Source organism: Tamandua tetradactyla, chromosome 7, assembly GCF_023851605.1.
Source record: "Tamandua tetradactyla isolate mTamTet1 chromosome 7, mTamTet1.pri, whole genome shotgun sequence".
Taxonomy (NCBI): domain Eukaryota; kingdom Metazoa; phylum Chordata; class Mammalia; order Pilosa; family Myrmecophagidae; genus Tamandua; species Tamandua tetradactyla.
Genome location: NC_135333.1, coordinates 54,999,219 through 55,016,700, shown reverse-complemented (window position 1 = coordinate 55,016,700; position 17,482 = coordinate 54,999,219).

Below are 17,482 nucleotides of genomic sequence, written 5' to 3'. Positions count from 1 at the left end.
ATTTTGCTGAAGTTGCTAGAATGCAAGATACCAGGAATGTATTGGCTTTTTTTTGCATGGGCAGGCACCGGGAAACCCCGGTCTCTGGCATGGCAGGCAAGAACTCTGCCTGTTGAGCCACCATAGCCCACCCTGGATTGGCTTTTATAAATGGGATTTACTAAGTTACAAGTTGCAATTCTAAGGCTGTAAAAATGTCTAAATTAAGGCATCAAAAGGAGGCCTTTCTCTGGGGAAAGGTTTCTGCCCTCTGGGCATTCCTCTGTCACGTGGGAAGATACATGGTGATGTCAACTGTCCTTCTCTCTTGGCTTTTGGTTTCAAATGGCTGTCTCAAACTTCTGTTTGTCTCCTAGGGCATTTTTATTCTGCAATTCCAAATGTCTGTGTCTGAGCTTTCTCCAAAATGTCTCCCTCTTAAGAACTCCAGTAAACTGATTAAGACCCACCTTGAATGGGTGGAGTCACATCTCCATGGACACAACCTAATCAAAAACGTCCCAACCAACGATAGGTCTACCCCCACAAGGTTGGATTAGAACAAAGTAGCTTTTCTGGGTCCATAACAATTTCAAACCAGTGCAGAGTTCAATGTAATTTACTGAGGTTCTCAGTTCTGCTCCTAGGCTGCTAGAAACATTGTAAGTACTGTGGTGGGATCTATATGTCTGTCAAACCAGATCAGACAATGTGTGGAATCACATAATGTATGGAATACAGAAGCAACTTTTTTTTTTTTTTTTTTTTGTATTCCTGTTTGGATCCAGGATTTACTAGCATTTGGAAAAATATACATTTTTCAATAGAAAAATATTTTTTCTCTCCTTCTTTCACTGTAAATCTCCTTTACAAAGGAACTAGTACTACCGTCAATTGTCCCACCTCAGCCCGGGAAGGTGGAGTGAGAAAGCTGTTTTTCTGAGACCACATCTGTTGAGAGCCTATTTCCAAAGGCATCATCTCATTTGCCTGGTTCTGTTGGCAATGTCTCAGCAAAAGGCTGACTTTCCAGAGATATCCTGCGTGACTCCCGATGTGAAAGGGTTTCTAGCTCTATAACAAACTGCTGAACCTATTTCCCAAGCCATCTCGTCTCGCATACTAAGAATCCTTTGGGATTTTGTTAGGGCCAGTTGTCCTGAGCATGTGCGGTGGTTGCTATTCCAAACGAAAGAACTAGTTTGTTTGTGTTTTAATTATCTTTTCTCACAAGATCTACCCAGCAGTATTGCTCCACACTGCTTGAAAGAATTTTAATTAAAAAAAAAACAAAACTTTTTGTTGTTGGTGGTGTTTTTGTCGTCGTTTGTTGCTGGAATGAAATCAGACTGTGATTGTGCCAGTGCGTGGAGATTTTTTTTCCCCTTGTTCTTATGAAGTAACTGTTACTAAGATGAGGGACATAAATACTCAGCAGTACAATACATTTTATTTATTTTTTTGGATCTTGTGTGTGGGTTTCCCGCTCTGCAACAGGCCAGATGGGTGCAGCTTACAAGAAACGAGTCTCTTCATTTTCCATGGAAAGGACCAAAGTTCTGTAGGCTGATTGGAATGGAAATAGAGGGCTTATGGAGGAGCTTGAGTGCATTTTTAGTCATCCAGAAAGGTCACTGTGAAATAACAGAAGATACTTGCAGTAATCTAAAGTACCAGCTTTGGAAATGCCTTTGAGACAATCTGCTCTAGCTGGGACAGACCAAGGGAGTGATGAAGAGACCAAGACAAGTTATTCAGTTAACAGTGACATAAGACTTAACACAAACACACCATTTTCATTATTAAGGGAATACTGGTTTATTGCAAAAAATATAAACCAGAAATGAATGAAGATTTCTCAAATGCTCATATCATTTAAATATTTACAAGATCTTCCTGTCAGAACGTTTCTCTTTTTGTCTCATCTTTTCCTTTTAGCTCTATTTTTCTTGCTGCATCTGAGCCTTCCCAGAGAAAGAGAGAATAGATGGAAACGACAGCAGACTTCAATGCCCATTTAATAGTTTAGAAAAAAAGTTTGCTATTTTTTCTAAAATAGCAGGGGGAGTGATGAGATTGTCTTGAGAAATCCAATTTAGTGGCATTTTTAGTAAACATATTCTGTGCGCAGCACACCATTCAGGGCTTTTATAGGTAGTGAAAAGAAGACTAGGAAATTATGCCTGCCTGCCTTCAAGGCACTTATAACCTGATTGATTAATGCAGCAAAGCACTGCATATTTTTCAAATAGTGATTTCTTTTGAGATTTTTTTTTCATATTTGAGAAACAGGAGATACTTGGAGAGAGAGAAAAGCAGAGCTTTCAGTTTCAAATTCTACATAGTACAGATTAAGGTAGTACTTAAGAGTCAAAAGAGCAAACAAACATTGCTCTTGGGTGTTTCTTTTAGAAACTCACTTAATTCTTAAGATCCAGATGCCACCTTATTAGTATTCATTTCTACTGTATTAGATTTCTTTGCACTGAGACCACGTTACTAAGACTCTACTGTATTGATTAATTTATCAATTCACTCCTTCAACAAGTATTTATTGACTTTCCATAATGCGTTAGACACTGTTCTAGGTGGTAAGTGTTTAGCAGTGAACAACAAAGGAACTCACATTTTACTGATTCTCTGCCTGGTTGTAGAACAATTGAAATGCTATTTAAGCCTCTTAATTATGGGAGACAAATACTTTTGTTGCGTATATGATATTATGTGAAGAGTACATTGGTAACCTTACTTAAAAGTGTCTCCCCATTGCCCATCTTAAGATGCACCCAAATCCATCAGCTTTGTGCCTTTAAAAATACTTAACAAACAACTGTAGAAGACATCAGCTGTCTGTGAATCAGTAAAAACCTAAAGATGCTTTCTAAGCTAATAAGTAGCTCTTGACCAATCAGATGTGCTACAGGTGGGGTTTGGTTGAAGGGTGATGTCAGGTGCTGGTGAGGAGAGAAGGAAAAGTCTAAAAGCTGGGGCAAAGATTGGGATGCCAGGCTTGGGGAGGGAAGCCAGAAGCACTCTGCATAGAAAAGAGGGAGGAGAAATGTAATGGGGAGGAAGACAGAGATACACTTAAATAAACTCACAGCTTAGTTTTAGGCTGACCAGTGTCCACCCCACCCAGCTTTCTATCAGATCTCTCAGCCATTAATTGTCTATATGGCAGAGGGGTTTGCTGCAGGCCATGTAGGAGAAAGCATAGCTGACTGGTTGACCTGAAGTTTCAGCAGGATGAAAAATATGACAGATCTACTGTTGCATGTGAGAAAATAGCACCTGTAAATAAATAAGTGTTAAATATTGACTCACTTCACAGTTTTCTAGAATAACATATTTAGATTTTTGGCTCTAGTTATTTTACTTATTAGCTTTGCATTTTCACTTCATGGGGTTCAGTCTTGATGTATCATATACAGTCTATGGGATGTAATTTTCTACGTGTAGAAAGGTATCACATGTATTCTTTGAAAACTCTAATAAACCAAACATGAATCCCTAAATCATGATCTCGCTTTCAAATTTGAAGGTAGAGAATTATTATTATTTTTTTAACAGACTGTGTGCACACCCTGGAAGCAAGGGTTTGTAATTGAAACGTTGACACAACCTTAAAATACAGCGGCATGGGCAGTGTTGTTCTAATAAATCTCATCCTTAATCCTTGGAGAGAACCTAAAGGAGAGATTCACTTTCTATATCAGGTTTCATTTACTGAAAGGCTTCTGAAGATAAAGCTCATAAACTACGAAGGGACAGATACAATGTGGGCTAAAGGGTTAAAGGGCTGGGGAAAGCTCTGTAATTCTCAGAAATGGGAAACAGATGTTGTTTGACATTTCGAAGCACAGTTTCCTTCTCCTTTACGCACTTTTCTGCTATCACGGTTTTCAAAGCAGAGACGTATTACTGTAAATGAGAATTGCTCTGCAATGAGTTTCCTGCTTAGAAAACAGAGGAACTTAATATTAAGACTAATTTTTATTTAATATTGTGTCTTTTCAACATAACCGAGTCACAAATTGCATTTGAAAACCGAATGACATTGGTGCCATTTATCATGAAACCCAGGGAATGAAATAACACCTCACAAAACCGAATAAGTATAATTGGATAGAAATACTGCCTGAGCCTGGAACTCTCCTATGTATTAAATTTTGTTGCTAGGGGAACCGCCTTGATTTGCACTGATGTCTGGTGACCACTGTACATGTGCAGCTTCATACCTGCAGGTTCAAGTAGGAATTAGGGCTTGGTATTATGCTTACAGAAAGAAGCTATGACGATAGCTAACGATCAGTACAGCAGATAGAACACACTGGGGGGTGAGCTCCAAAATGAAGCTGTGGACAGAAAAAGCCCCAGGTGTGAGCAACAGGTTCCCTCAAATAGTGGCTAAGCCAGGAGGGTAGCCTCTCAGCCAGAGTGGACGGATGGGAGGCAGAGGTGGAACTGAGGACACAGCAGCCTAATGAACAGAGAGAGCAGCTACAGTGCTGGGATTTGACAAGCTGTGAAAAGTAAACCTCATTTGCTGTCTGTGTCACTTGTATCTCTGCTACCAGGAGTGATAGCAAGTTCAGCTTATTGAGATATAAAACATGAGTGTTTGCTAGGTGGCTCCTTTTGTGGGTTGGGGGGAAGTGTATTGGTTCTCAGGAGGTGTCACACCGAACAGAAAGTTGACAAGAGGTACTGAACTGGGTGAGGCATTTGTGGCTTGCTCTGGATATTTTCCCAGACACAGAACCCCAGATTTATGGAAAAGGTATGAATTTATGTGTCTTATAAAGTCCAGGAATAGAAATATATTTACTGGATGGCAATTAATACTGTGGACTAAAATAGTGAGCAAGACCAACAACATAAAAAATTATAGTAGTTTTATCAATCAGTATAGCTAACTATTTGACTAAAATTACATGTGGGTTAAAAAAATAATGACTTTTTATTTGGCTTCTTAGGGCTGCTGTAACAAAGTGCCACACTTTGGGTGGCTTAAAACAACAGAAGTTGATTCTCTTAGACTTCTGGAGGCTAGAAGTCTGAAATCAAGTTGTCAGGAGGATCACGCTTCCTCTGAAACCTCTAGGACAGAGTCTGTTCCATGTGTCTCTCCTGGTGTCTAGTGGCCTCAGTGTTATTTTAGCTTATGGCAGCATAACCCCAGTCTCTACTTCCATCTTCATACAGCCATTTTTTGCTCAGGTCTCTTTCTGTGTTCTAATTTTCCTCTTCTTATAAGGACATCAGTCATACTAGATTAGGGCCCATCCTAACTCATTTGGCTTCATCTTAACTAAATCCAACTGCAATGACTCTATTTCCAAATAAGATCATGTTCTGAGGTGCTGGGGTTAGGACATAACATATCTTTTGGGGAGATACGATTCAGCATATGGGGACCCATAACAGCAAGGAAGGCATATTTCTATTCGCTCTTGTTTCAGTTTGCTAAAGCCGCTGGAATGCAATGTACCAGAAATGTTTTGACCTTTTCAATGGGGATCTGTTAGGTTACAAATTTACAGTTCTAAGGCCATGAAAATGTCTGAATTAAGACATCAAGAGGAAGATACCTTCTCTGACAAGAGGCTGTTGGCATCCAGGGTTCATCTGTCACATGGGAAGTCACATGGCGACATCTGCTGGCCTTTCTCTTTTGATTCTTGTTTCAATGGCTGTCTCCATAATGTCTGGGCATGCCTTTCTCTCTTAGCTTTCCCTCCAGTGCTTCCTTTCTGAGTTCTCACTTTCTCCATGAGCTCTTAAAGGGCTCCAGTAAAGAATTAAGACCCACCTTGAATGAGCTAATCAAAAGGTCCCACCCAACAATAGGTCTGCATGCTCAGGGCTGGATTAAGATCAACATGGCCTTTTCTGGAGTACCTAACAACTTAAAAGCACAGCTCTGCTTTCCATTGACGATGAAATCAAGGCCTACTCAATTACCGAAGCTCTGGTCAAGTCTCACCCCTCTCCTGAAGAATTGCCAGTTGCTCCAGTCCACCAAACAGTATAAAACAAACACACACACACACACACACACACACACACACACACACACACACACACAACCATAGTGAAGGAAACAAGCAAACACAACAAAACAAAACACACTAACAAGAAAAGGTCTTATCTGTAGTTTAACTCAGAGAAATTGATTTGGATAAATTACCACCAAACCCTCATAATTTGAATGTTATAAGCACACACCTGCAAATATAGAGGATTATTAATTCTCAGGTCATTTTTTTTGCAGTTCTTAGAACTGTTTTGCTTAAATGTGATCAAATTCCCCTGGGCGTGGAGGACCAATGTCCTGGTATAGTTTTGTTTTGTTGTGGAATTTTCCTTAAAACCCTTTTCACTTTTCTTCTGTTATACTGTCATTTTTGGCATTGAGTATTATTTGCTGCCAGGAGTTCCTTCCTGCTGCTTTCTTGAATAGAGAGCAAATTTTGGATACTGACATTTGTTTGATATTCTGTTCATTCTTCAAGAACTATAACTTTGTGGAATATAATCTAGTATTTTGCTAGATTAACTTTTCTTTTCTTTTCAAACTTTTCTTTTACTGGATATACTTAGGCTGATTTTCAGACTCCTTGACTTTGTTGACCTTTTTTGATAGTAACCTTGAGTTTATCTATTTTTTTCTGTTAATTTTTTAAACAGTTTTATTCATACATCATACAATCCAGCCCAACTGTATAGCTAGCTATGCCTTTGCCACCATGCTCTATCTGAAGACACTTCCTTTTCTTCCACATAGAATCCATACTCCTTTCCCAATTCCCCTACCTGTTGACATTCAGTTTTAGCATAATGCCTTCGTTACATTGAGTTCATCTATTTTAAAAAATTTTTTATAAAATTAAGAAACCCTCATGGTAAAAATGATATCACATAGTACATTCACCTGTATAAAATAAAAAGTAAAAGACAACATTTCCCTATGCCTTCTACAACCAGCCCAAATCCCACATTCCAGGGGCATTGGATTTATATTCAACCGTATTTATTATGGTAGCCAAAGTTAAAAATAATATTATATATAAAGCATCTGTAAGAACATCTCTCTGCAGTAATAATTTTGAATGCAGCATTACATTTATTTCACTGAAATTGCAACGCATTATTGCTAAAGTTTCCTAATGCAACAATGGTCTCATGGCCTCTCTTTCTCATTATAATCTTTGTATTTCTATTATCTATGCTTCTCTTCACCTTTGCAAGTCTGAGTAAATCAGCTACCTTGGCCTTAGCATCTCCAATTTTAAAATGAACTAGAAAATCACTGAAATTTCTATGGCCTCTACTATTCTCAGCAATATGGCAAGCATCTAGGAGGCAGTAACTATGAATTTTATGTCTTGTCATCCTTATATGCAAATGGATAATAAATATTTATTAATGGGGCTAGTGATACTTGGAGTGAAATACATTGTTGCTAAATATAGAAAACTTGAATATGTCCATAGTTTCTGTTTAAGCTAAACACACCTTGGATTTTTATGGCTTAGGAAGGCAAGGCAGCATGCGTTAGATGTGTAGAGGTATGGCTTGTTTTTCTCAAGGCAATTATTTTCTTTCTTTGGGGCTGCCATCAGGAGTCGACGTGCATTGGCCACACTGCTCTAAGGTCCGAGGCAAAGCCAAGAAACCACTTCCCCTAGAGAGTAAAACGAAGGGCCTTGTCTTTATGGCATGAAAACACATAATCCTACAGAGAGCCTTGCAAGATCTGGAAACTGCTAACAAACATGCGTTATACCATGGTCATTCTTTATGCTATTATTTTGTCACTGGATTTCTGTCAGCTCCCAGGCTTTTGATTTCTACAAGCTGGCAGTTCTCCTAATGAGCAGCAATGTGGCCCAATGGCAGTCAAGTAACATCAAAGATCTTACTACATCAAGGGACAAAATGCCACATATGTGGTGACCACTCTCAAACAAATTTACAAAGGAGAGAGAAGCAACCGAGCTCAAGATTGGAGCTAAGAAAGACCGAAAGGCTTGTACCTTGCAACATGAGCAAAGAGAATCTAGAAGACATAATAAAATGGAGACCCTGGTATTGTCATCATTTCTTTAGTAAGATTGCAGATGATTGTCCATGCATGTGTGTGGACATGTCAAAGGTTTGTGAGAGTGACTGCCAAAGATATGATTGAGTAAGGACATTTTATATACTGACTTGAGAATTTGACATTCTTGGTGGAGTTAGATCCCTGGTTATGTGTCTCCAATGAGCTCAAGACTTGTTCCATTTACTGATGTTGCAAGCACAGAATGGTTCTGGGGAAAGAACTGGGAACTATGAGAATTGGGAGTCTAGAGGTTAAGTTCAACAGTCAATTAATTATATGTATGAAGCTGGTGAAGTGATTTAATCTCTCTGGGTCTACATCTATAAAATGTGAAAGGTGGGCTAGATGGACTATCCAATCCTCTCCATCTCTAAAAGTCTTGATTACTCTTGTTTTAAGGTGGGAATTGCTCAGTATCACTCAGTTCCTTACTGGCAATGACTGAGATGTATGAATGCAAAAGCAGCCATCAGAGCAAGGATTCTTCTATACTTTGTTCTGCAGTGGCTTGTCTTGGAGCTTTGCCCAATGTTCAATAAGAATTTTAAAGCCTTTGATGACAATGCCAGAAGATACTCATGCCTCGAGATAGCCTTATTGTTTGCTTCTTCATTTCCTTGATTTTTCTTCAAATGTTACCTTTATGAAGCCTTTTCTAACCATCCTCTGTTTCTGAGAGCGCATTTCCACCTTAGCCCTTCCTACCCCCTTTGTTTGCTTTACTGGTTTTATTTTTCTCCTTAAGACAGTCACCATCTGAAGTAATTTATTGGTCAAGGCGAAGACAAGAGACAGAAATCACAGAATTAGTTTAAAAGAGATAATTTCATATAAAAGAGTCTGAACCAAGTATTAGAGAACTGAAAAAGTAAAAGGAGGCAATCTGAGGTTTCACTAAGGTGGTGACAGCAGGAAGTATCTACGGCTGGGAGAGGAATTGGGATAGGTGGGGATGGTTACAATTTAGAGGCAGAGAGGAGGACCCCCTGTCCCGGAGCTGATTCTCTGGGCTCTGAGGAGGGTCGCTGTTTATCTGAGGTTGGACTTTCTGAGGGAAATAGCCTAATGCTGCTTCTGGTAGTGTGGAGAAACTACATATTGCAACCAACTGCTATTTGCTTTTGGAATCACCTGTTGCTCCCAGGATGCTGCCCACAGGAACCAGGAAGGGGCAATACCCCCTTTCTCCCCACTGCCTTGCACAGTTCCTCCAGCGCCCTCTTTTGGCAGACTCTAAAGAGCAGCTGGCAAAGCAGAGATGGGATCTGCAGATCCGAGCCAAGAGAGTGGGTTTAAAGCTCGAAAACCACTTTCTTCCAATTCTTTCTATTTTCTGTGTCCCTCACAAGAATACAAGTCCCATGAAGGCAAGGATTTTGTTTACTTTTGTATTCCAAAGACCTAGAATAGTCTCTGGAGTACAATAGATACCTGATAAATATTTATTGAGTGAATAAATTAGCACTTTTTAAGTTTTGGAAGATACTTTGGGGAAGAAAGCAACATTTTGCCAATGGGAAAACAGAGGCCTGAATAAGCTGAATAATTTTGCAACTCCATAAAGATTTTATAGCTGTAACTTATTTTGATCAATCAATTAAGAATGGGCCTCAGGATATGGCAGCTTAGATCTTAAAGACATTTAGGAGCCTTTGAATTATCCTTCTTGTTGCTTTCATGGGGATTCATGTCAGTGGTTGAACATTGTCTTTGATTTAATATTCAGGATGTATGGGAGCGGTAGCTGTGGCTAAAAAGTAGTTGGCAAGGGTTGCAAGAAACAGTATGAGAGAATTAGTAAACTATACTTTTGGTCCTGTTGTAAATTAATGTCTCAGATTGTCTTTTATAAGGTTAGTTGCATGACATCCATTTAAAAATGGAATCAAGACAAAGTTCAAGTTAGTTACTCAGAATTATTCAGCAGTTCAATGGATCAGGAACTGAACTTGAGTAAGTCTCTAAGTGTGTATGTACTTATGAAGCAGCAGATCATAATGATTTCCCTTTCAACTAATAACATTAGGCAAACTAATTAAAAATCTGCCATAGTATGTGGCTTTTCTTCTGAGAAAGATCATACCACCTTTCCATCTTTCCTCCTTTTTAAATTCTCTTCTCCACTTACCCATTCTCTTCTGATTAATTCATCCATCTCTAATATTTTATGTACATTAATTGAGGACTCTCAGATTCCTTGAATTAGGATTACACACTCATGCAAAAACTTAAAATCACAGTCTTAGGCAAAATACACAGTGTTTCTGTCTCTCAAAATAGAAGCGGGGAGTGGGAAGCTTTCTGGGTCTTGGGCTTTTTCTATCTTTTTTTTAACATCATCCTTAGCAGACGTCTCTCATTTTCTTCCAGCAAGAAAAGCCACGTCTCCCTAAGCTGAGGTCCCCAGCACTGTCCTGAATTCAGAACTAATCTCCGGTTCTAGCTTCTGTGACTCACGACTGTTACCCTGACTTTCGTGACCTAAAGGGTCTCAGTTAGGGTTATAATAAAGGCTCTTATTTTATTCGAGTTAATTCAGGTCAGAGTCTGTTTCTTATGACCGCAAGGGTCACAAATGGAGTTGGTGCCTTGTAAATAAAGCCTATGTATTTTTGTAGTGTCAAGGTTAACAGCACAGACTCTGTAGTCGGGTTGCCTGGTTTAAATCCCACTTACTAGCTGTGTGACCTTGGGCAAACTACTTTATCTCCATATACCTCCATTTCTTTATAGAATAATGCATGGCACGTAGTGACTAGTATATATATGTCTTTAATATTATGATGACTTCTTTTTTATCTGCTTCTGATCTTCATGGAATAGAAAACCGGCTATAATATTATAACAGCTACTCTTTATTGATAGTTCACTGTGTGTCAGAGATGGTTCCATGCTTTATGTAAATTATTTCTTTATGACTCCTAACACCCGGGAGACAGGTAATGTTACCCCATTTCTCAATTAAGGAATTGAGGCCCAGAGAAATCGAGTCAGTTATCTATGATTCCCCAGTAAGGGGTCCATTGAGGGTTCTCACCTGGGTCTGATTCTAAAATCCCTTCCCTGCACTGCAATTGCTGTGCAGCGGCTCTGTGTGAAGTTCTTAGGTAGAATTGTCCAGGGTCTTTTTAGTCCCAAATGAGATACGCCATACATTTCTCAAATGGCTTGCATTTGTATAGTCCTTTTTTGCATTATGAAATTACTTTAACATGAATTACTTCATTTTCTGTTGTGTATGCTGGATTCCATTGGCATAAAAAGCTTGTACGTCTTTTGAGGAGATAAGAAAAATTCACTCAAGCCTTAGTTAATATCTATGAGAGTTATTTTTCCTCCACTAGCCCTGACCTGCAAATGGCTCATTTTGTCAGTGTGTTAAGCAGGTAACTTTCAGCTGCTGCACTCTGAATGAAGTCTGTGGTTCCAGGAGGGGGGCGGGGAAGGGGGAAAAGTGAGATAGAAAAAAAGAGGCAATCAAGGTTTAAACAATAGTCACCATCAGCAAAAGAAATCCCGTGGGTGCCTCAGACTTCTGCTTTGTGTGGTGGAAGGCAGAGATACCACAACCATAAGCTGTCTCATCTCTTTTAAATCTACCTTGGCAAATTAGACGCTCGATGGCTTTCAAATGTGTTCGGGCAGCTCATAGCTGTAACTGACAGCTGGGAGAAATCTGGACCTCTGTGGAATAATGGTCTTGGAGAAGAGAAAGGAAAATGTTCTGATCAAATGTCATTGAGGGCTTTATTTGTACTATTCACAGCACTAAATTATGAGGCTACCATCCTGACCTCGTCTATTAAAAGGGCTTTAAAACGTCAGAGCCTGACAATACAGGTTCTCATATAGTTAAGCCTAAGGCAGAGTTGATCTTCATCCAAATTGGCTCGGGAGTGGGAGAGGTTAAGTTTGGAGTTGGGGATGAGAGGGGCATGGGACCATTCCAAAGCCCTAAGAGAATTTCTAAAGAGTCTTAACACCAGTCTTCATTTCATGTCCCTTTAACAAACTTAAATCATCTCTTCTGGCCAGATGTTTGGAGAGAATAGACTTCAAGGCTTAGGTAATTTTGTCTCTTTATAACAGGAAATGACACTAGTCAAAGTACTGCTCACATTATCCCAAATAGTCCAATCTGATAGACATGCAGCCTTATTTTAAGTGAAGAGAGAATTCTATGGAACCTCCTCTCCTGGGGCATGGAAGGTTATTATAGAGTACAGTGCTAGGGATGTTTTATTTTAGTTCAGGCATATTTTGTTTCATCATCTGGGCAGTAACTATGGTTGACTATGTATTATTTTTGTTCTTAGCCATGCAACTATTTCTTCATCTGGCCTTGCTAAATAGAATCCGCATTATTTTCAGCTGAAGGGACGCTCCTTTAGCAAGGGTGACAGAAGATTTTTAAATGTGATGGTTTAAAAGTGTTATGCATTAGCTTTTATTTCATAAACTTGTAGTTAAGAACATTTTAGTGTTTCTTATGTGTACCTGTTGCATTCACATGATCCTAGTGTATCAGGTAACAGCTTTATGATATTATAAAATATTTAAAAAATATTTAGAGTTTGCGAAGCATTTTCATATGCTACCTCAACAATGACCTAAAGTAATTATTAGTCCCAGTTTGCAAAGGAGAACCTGAAGAGAATGGGGTCAAGTAATTTGTCTAAAATCATCTAGTTGGCAAGGAGTAGAGACAGAATTCAAACCTGGGTTGTAACTATACAGTCCAAGCTCTTTCATTATTGTGTGAGGGCAGCAGATCAGCAGAGAAGGAGTCGTTTTGGTGGAGAGTCAGAAAAAATGGATCAGAGACCACTAGAACATACAGCATCTCTCTCTCCTCCTATATAGGAATCTCTAAGCAAGCTATGGTTCACTCAATCTGAAATCAAACGAAGAGAGCAAAGCATCTTATTCACAGGTGATTTCCAATTGTGGTTGAGTGATTCCTGTTCCTTTCAAATCTTTTCAGCTCTCTAGTTGAAATTGGGATGGGTCAGACATTAGTTTTGTGTTTCAAGCAAAAATTTCGATTTTATAGGTGAGGCCCTTAGATGTTTCACACTGCTCCTGGGATTCTCAATGAAAGTTGCCTAGCGCCCTATTCATTGTCATTAAGTGGCAAGCTCATAGAGATAGACCATAAAATTATAGGGGAGGGCTATAATTACCTCTGCTTTCTAAACTGCAGTGCAGGATACTTATGGCACTTCCTTTTGAATGTGATAGAGTTAATTGTTATTATTATGTTATCATATAGCTTTAACTAATAAACCCTGCTAAGCTACTTGGTAATTCAAGAGTGATTGCTTAACATCGACTTGGTGACTTAAAGTGTGATCAGCATTTATGAATTGTGCCAACTGCTATCACCACTATTGTAACTCATCAAGTTGTTTTTGCTTGAGTCCAACTGGGATTATAACTCTAGTGAGAGCCTTAGGGGTAGTTTAGTGGCTTGAACCCGAGGTTTTGAAATACCTGGAACTTCACATAGGCTCAAAGCCTTAGCATGGCTGAAGTAAAAAAATGTAAAATGGCTCTCTGTACTGTGTGTGTACTTACAAAGAGACCCTAAAACTGGATTTCTCTGTGCACATGAGTAGACTTGGGGCATTCTGGGGAGGAGTAGGAGTGTATTTACGTTCATCAACAGGCAAGCCTGTTATACTGGTAATGTTATGTAGTGGAGAAACAGAAGAACTGGTTTAGAAGTTAGAACTCTTGTTCGGCCCACACCCTCTCTGACCTCTCACCCAGTTTTTGGAAATGTCTTGAGCCAACGTTTGGAACATTTTCTCCCTCCTTGTAAAGGACATTTGTGTTCTGGAATAACAAACAGGTATCCTTCCAATTACACGTCATAGCTGAATCTATAAGTCTATGGACCTGGGTATCAGTCTATCTGTGTATCTTTATATCTATGCATATGTCTACTTGTGCATATCTCCCTTTCTATCTTTATGGAACAAGCTGGCATGAATAGGTCCAGATTACTAACTCCAAGTCTGGAGTTCATGGATAACAAGAGGAAACTCGAAAAGGGCCTACATAGTTTACAGCCTGAGGCTCTCTGGCTTTCCAGAAATCCTGCACCCTTTTTTTCTTTTTCCAGCATGTGCCTTTTGGGATGTTTCTTGCATCCCTCTGTTCCCATTTCCACTATGCTAGCTGAGTTCTTTATGGCCTCTCAACTGAACTATTATAACAGCTTCACCACCAGGCTCCCTGCTTACATTCTCACCTCCTCTCCAATTCATCCCGAACAACACATCCTATCTCCTATTTGGACACTTAGAATGAGTTTCTAAAGCCTAGCTTGGAGCCCTTTTCTGAACTGTCCTCTAATTTCTTTTCTAGCCTTCTTTCTCGCTGTGGCCCTCTAAGGACATTTACTTAAGTCCCACTGGATTGGTTGCAGTTTTAAGGATAAATGTGGCACTTTCGTTGTTCTGTACCATTTCATTTTTTTTTATTTGTTAAGGAAGTTGTGGGATTACAGAAGAATCATGTATAAAATACAGGATTGCCACATACCACCTTATTATTAACACCTTGCATTGGTGTGGAACATTTGTTACAATTGATAAAAGCACATTTTTATAGTTGTCCTATTAACTGCAGTCCGTGCTTTAACTTAGGGTTCACTGTCTGTGTAGTATAGTTCCATGGATCTACAATAAAAATTCATTCTATTGTCATATATACAATCTAAAATTTCACCTTTTAATCACATTGAAACATAGTTCAGTGCTGTTGGTTATGTTTGCAGTAGTGTGCTGCCATCACCACCAACCATTACCAAAATGCTTTCCATCATTCCAAATAGGAAACCTGTACATTTTGAACTTTCATTTCTAACGAAAATACTCTTTCCCCCATTGAGCCTTTGAGTCCTGTTCTAAATGCCATTTCTGATGTGAAAAATCTTTGATTCCCCCCAAAAGAAGTGACCTCAGATATGTCTTATATACCCATGATTATAACCTTGTTCTAATCAAGGATGCTCTCAATTTTACAATCCTGAGTGTTTTTCAAATTTGAACCCTCCTTTCCACCCCCACTGTCATTGCTTTAGTTTAGGGAATTAATTATTTTCTGTAACACTATCAATGGTATTTCTTATCTCCTATTTTCTACTAACACTCTACACATATCGTTACCCTAGCAATATATCTAAAATGCTAACCTGATCATTTGCTAATTACTTGCCTGCTTAAAAAAAGTAATTTGGGTCAATGGGTGAGTAAGAACTTCTGCTTTATTCATAATACTTTTATATAAAAGCACTTTTTTCTTTTATAGCAAAAAGAAAGCCTTTCATAGCTCTTTACAATTGGAAAGTCTCCATAAAGGAATTGGAAGTCTCTTCATGATTGGAAATGTGACCCTGTTGGAAATTCAAACTTTGTAAACCAATCTCCAAGATGCACTTGGACTCTTGGAATTTGCAGTTTACATTAGCACTTTGAATATTCGTTGGCATTCCTGTGCCTTCATCCCTGCCAGTGCCACTGAAGTATGGAGACATCTTACTCAACCTCAGTACTCGGTTTAAGAGTCACCTTCCTGTGTAGCTTTACCTCATCTCCCCAGGTACATTTAAGTCTTTTAACATACCTATGTTACAGTACTTGCCATGTGCTGCTGAACAGTTTATTGTTATTTACTTATAGCCACTTAGAAAATAAAATAATTTAGGACACCTTTTTAGATGCTCACACATACAGCTACCTAGTTCTGTTTATTTTGCATACTGGTGCCTAGGTCATACTGAATTATAGAGGTTATTAATTTTTTAATAAGGTTTGTGGATTTGTCAAAAACAAGTTAATAAAAGTTAGAATTGGAGGAGTCATTAAAAGATTATTTATGCAACCCTTTTATTATACAGCTGCACGGTATATAGTCTTTGTAGCATCCAACACAATGTCTTGTATTTAAAAGATTTAGTATATTTTTACTGAGTGAATGTTATTAGCAATTAATGAGTATCTCTATTCTGGATTTGTGTATTTGCCAGTTCAACAGGGTATACTTTATGCATTTTGCATCTCTGTTATTAAGTGAATAAATGTTCAGGGTTTTGATGTCCTTTTGATGAATTGAGCTTTTATCGTTATGAAGTGAGCTTCTTTGACTCTAGTCATAGTCTTTTCTCTGGAATCTACTTTTTCTGTTGTTAATATAGCCATTCAGCTTTTTTAAAATTAGAGTTAGCATGAAATATCTCCTTCCATCCTTTTATTTGTGTCTTTAGATTTCAAGTAGGCAGCATAGACTTGGGCCTTGCTTTCTTATTCAATATGATAATCTGTCTTTTAATTGGGTATTAAGAGCACTTACATTTAATGTGTTATTGATATGACTAGGTTTAAATGTATTGTCATGCTGTTTGTCTCATCTGATCTTCATTTTCTTTCTCCATGTTCTTTTGGATTATGTGAATATATTTTATAATTCCATTTTATCTCTTTTGTTGGCTTACAACTATAACTCTGTTGTGTTTGCTTATAGTTGCTTTAGGGCTTATAGTTTGCATCTTTAACTTATTGCAGGCTACCTTTCAGTGATATAGTATACCATCAATCTTTGAAATCAATTTTTTTCTTGCAGGAAATTCTGAGAGCTGGCCTAAAGGAGCATCTTATTAAAGCAAATCTTTAATATATTCCCACAATTCAAAACATTCTCAATGAATTGCTCTAAGTGAATTAAATTCAAACTTCTTTATATGGCAGAAACAGGATCTTAAAGAGTCTATATATTTCTTTTTCTTAAAGCAGACTACTTTTTGTTCTCCTTATACTTCAGATGTTCTCTTTGCTTTGCTAAACTATGTAATAATGCACATTGATCTTCCCCTTCCTTCAAAATCTAACTCAAAAGCCCTTTTATCACCAAGCCTAGCTTGAGCATCTTCACATTGGAGGTTATTTTCTCATGGCCACCCATATTTTTTACCTTACCTTATTATTTTCTGTTTATCTCCTTCATTGACTATTAGAAAGTTTGAGGGCAATATTGGCATCATGTTCACCTTACTATATTCTGTTTCGCTTTGTGATTATGGGTAGTTGATAAATGCTTGGAGAATGGATGTGGGCAGTGAGTCATTTAGATCAGTTTTCTAAATATAATTCTAACTGAATCAGAAGTCCCAGTAATATTTTATCAGATGCTTTCTTGTGGCCATAGAGAGAAATTTGACACTTGGCTCATTGTGTTGGGCAAGGGAAGATAGGGACTTGTTTTTTGATGGTTTCTTCTTGGGTAAGCACAGGTCACTATTTTAGCAATTCAACAAAGAGCCTCAGTTACTGAAATACCCAGATGACTATTACAGGGGTATTATAGTCCAGTTTAGTGTCCTTCATAACCTTA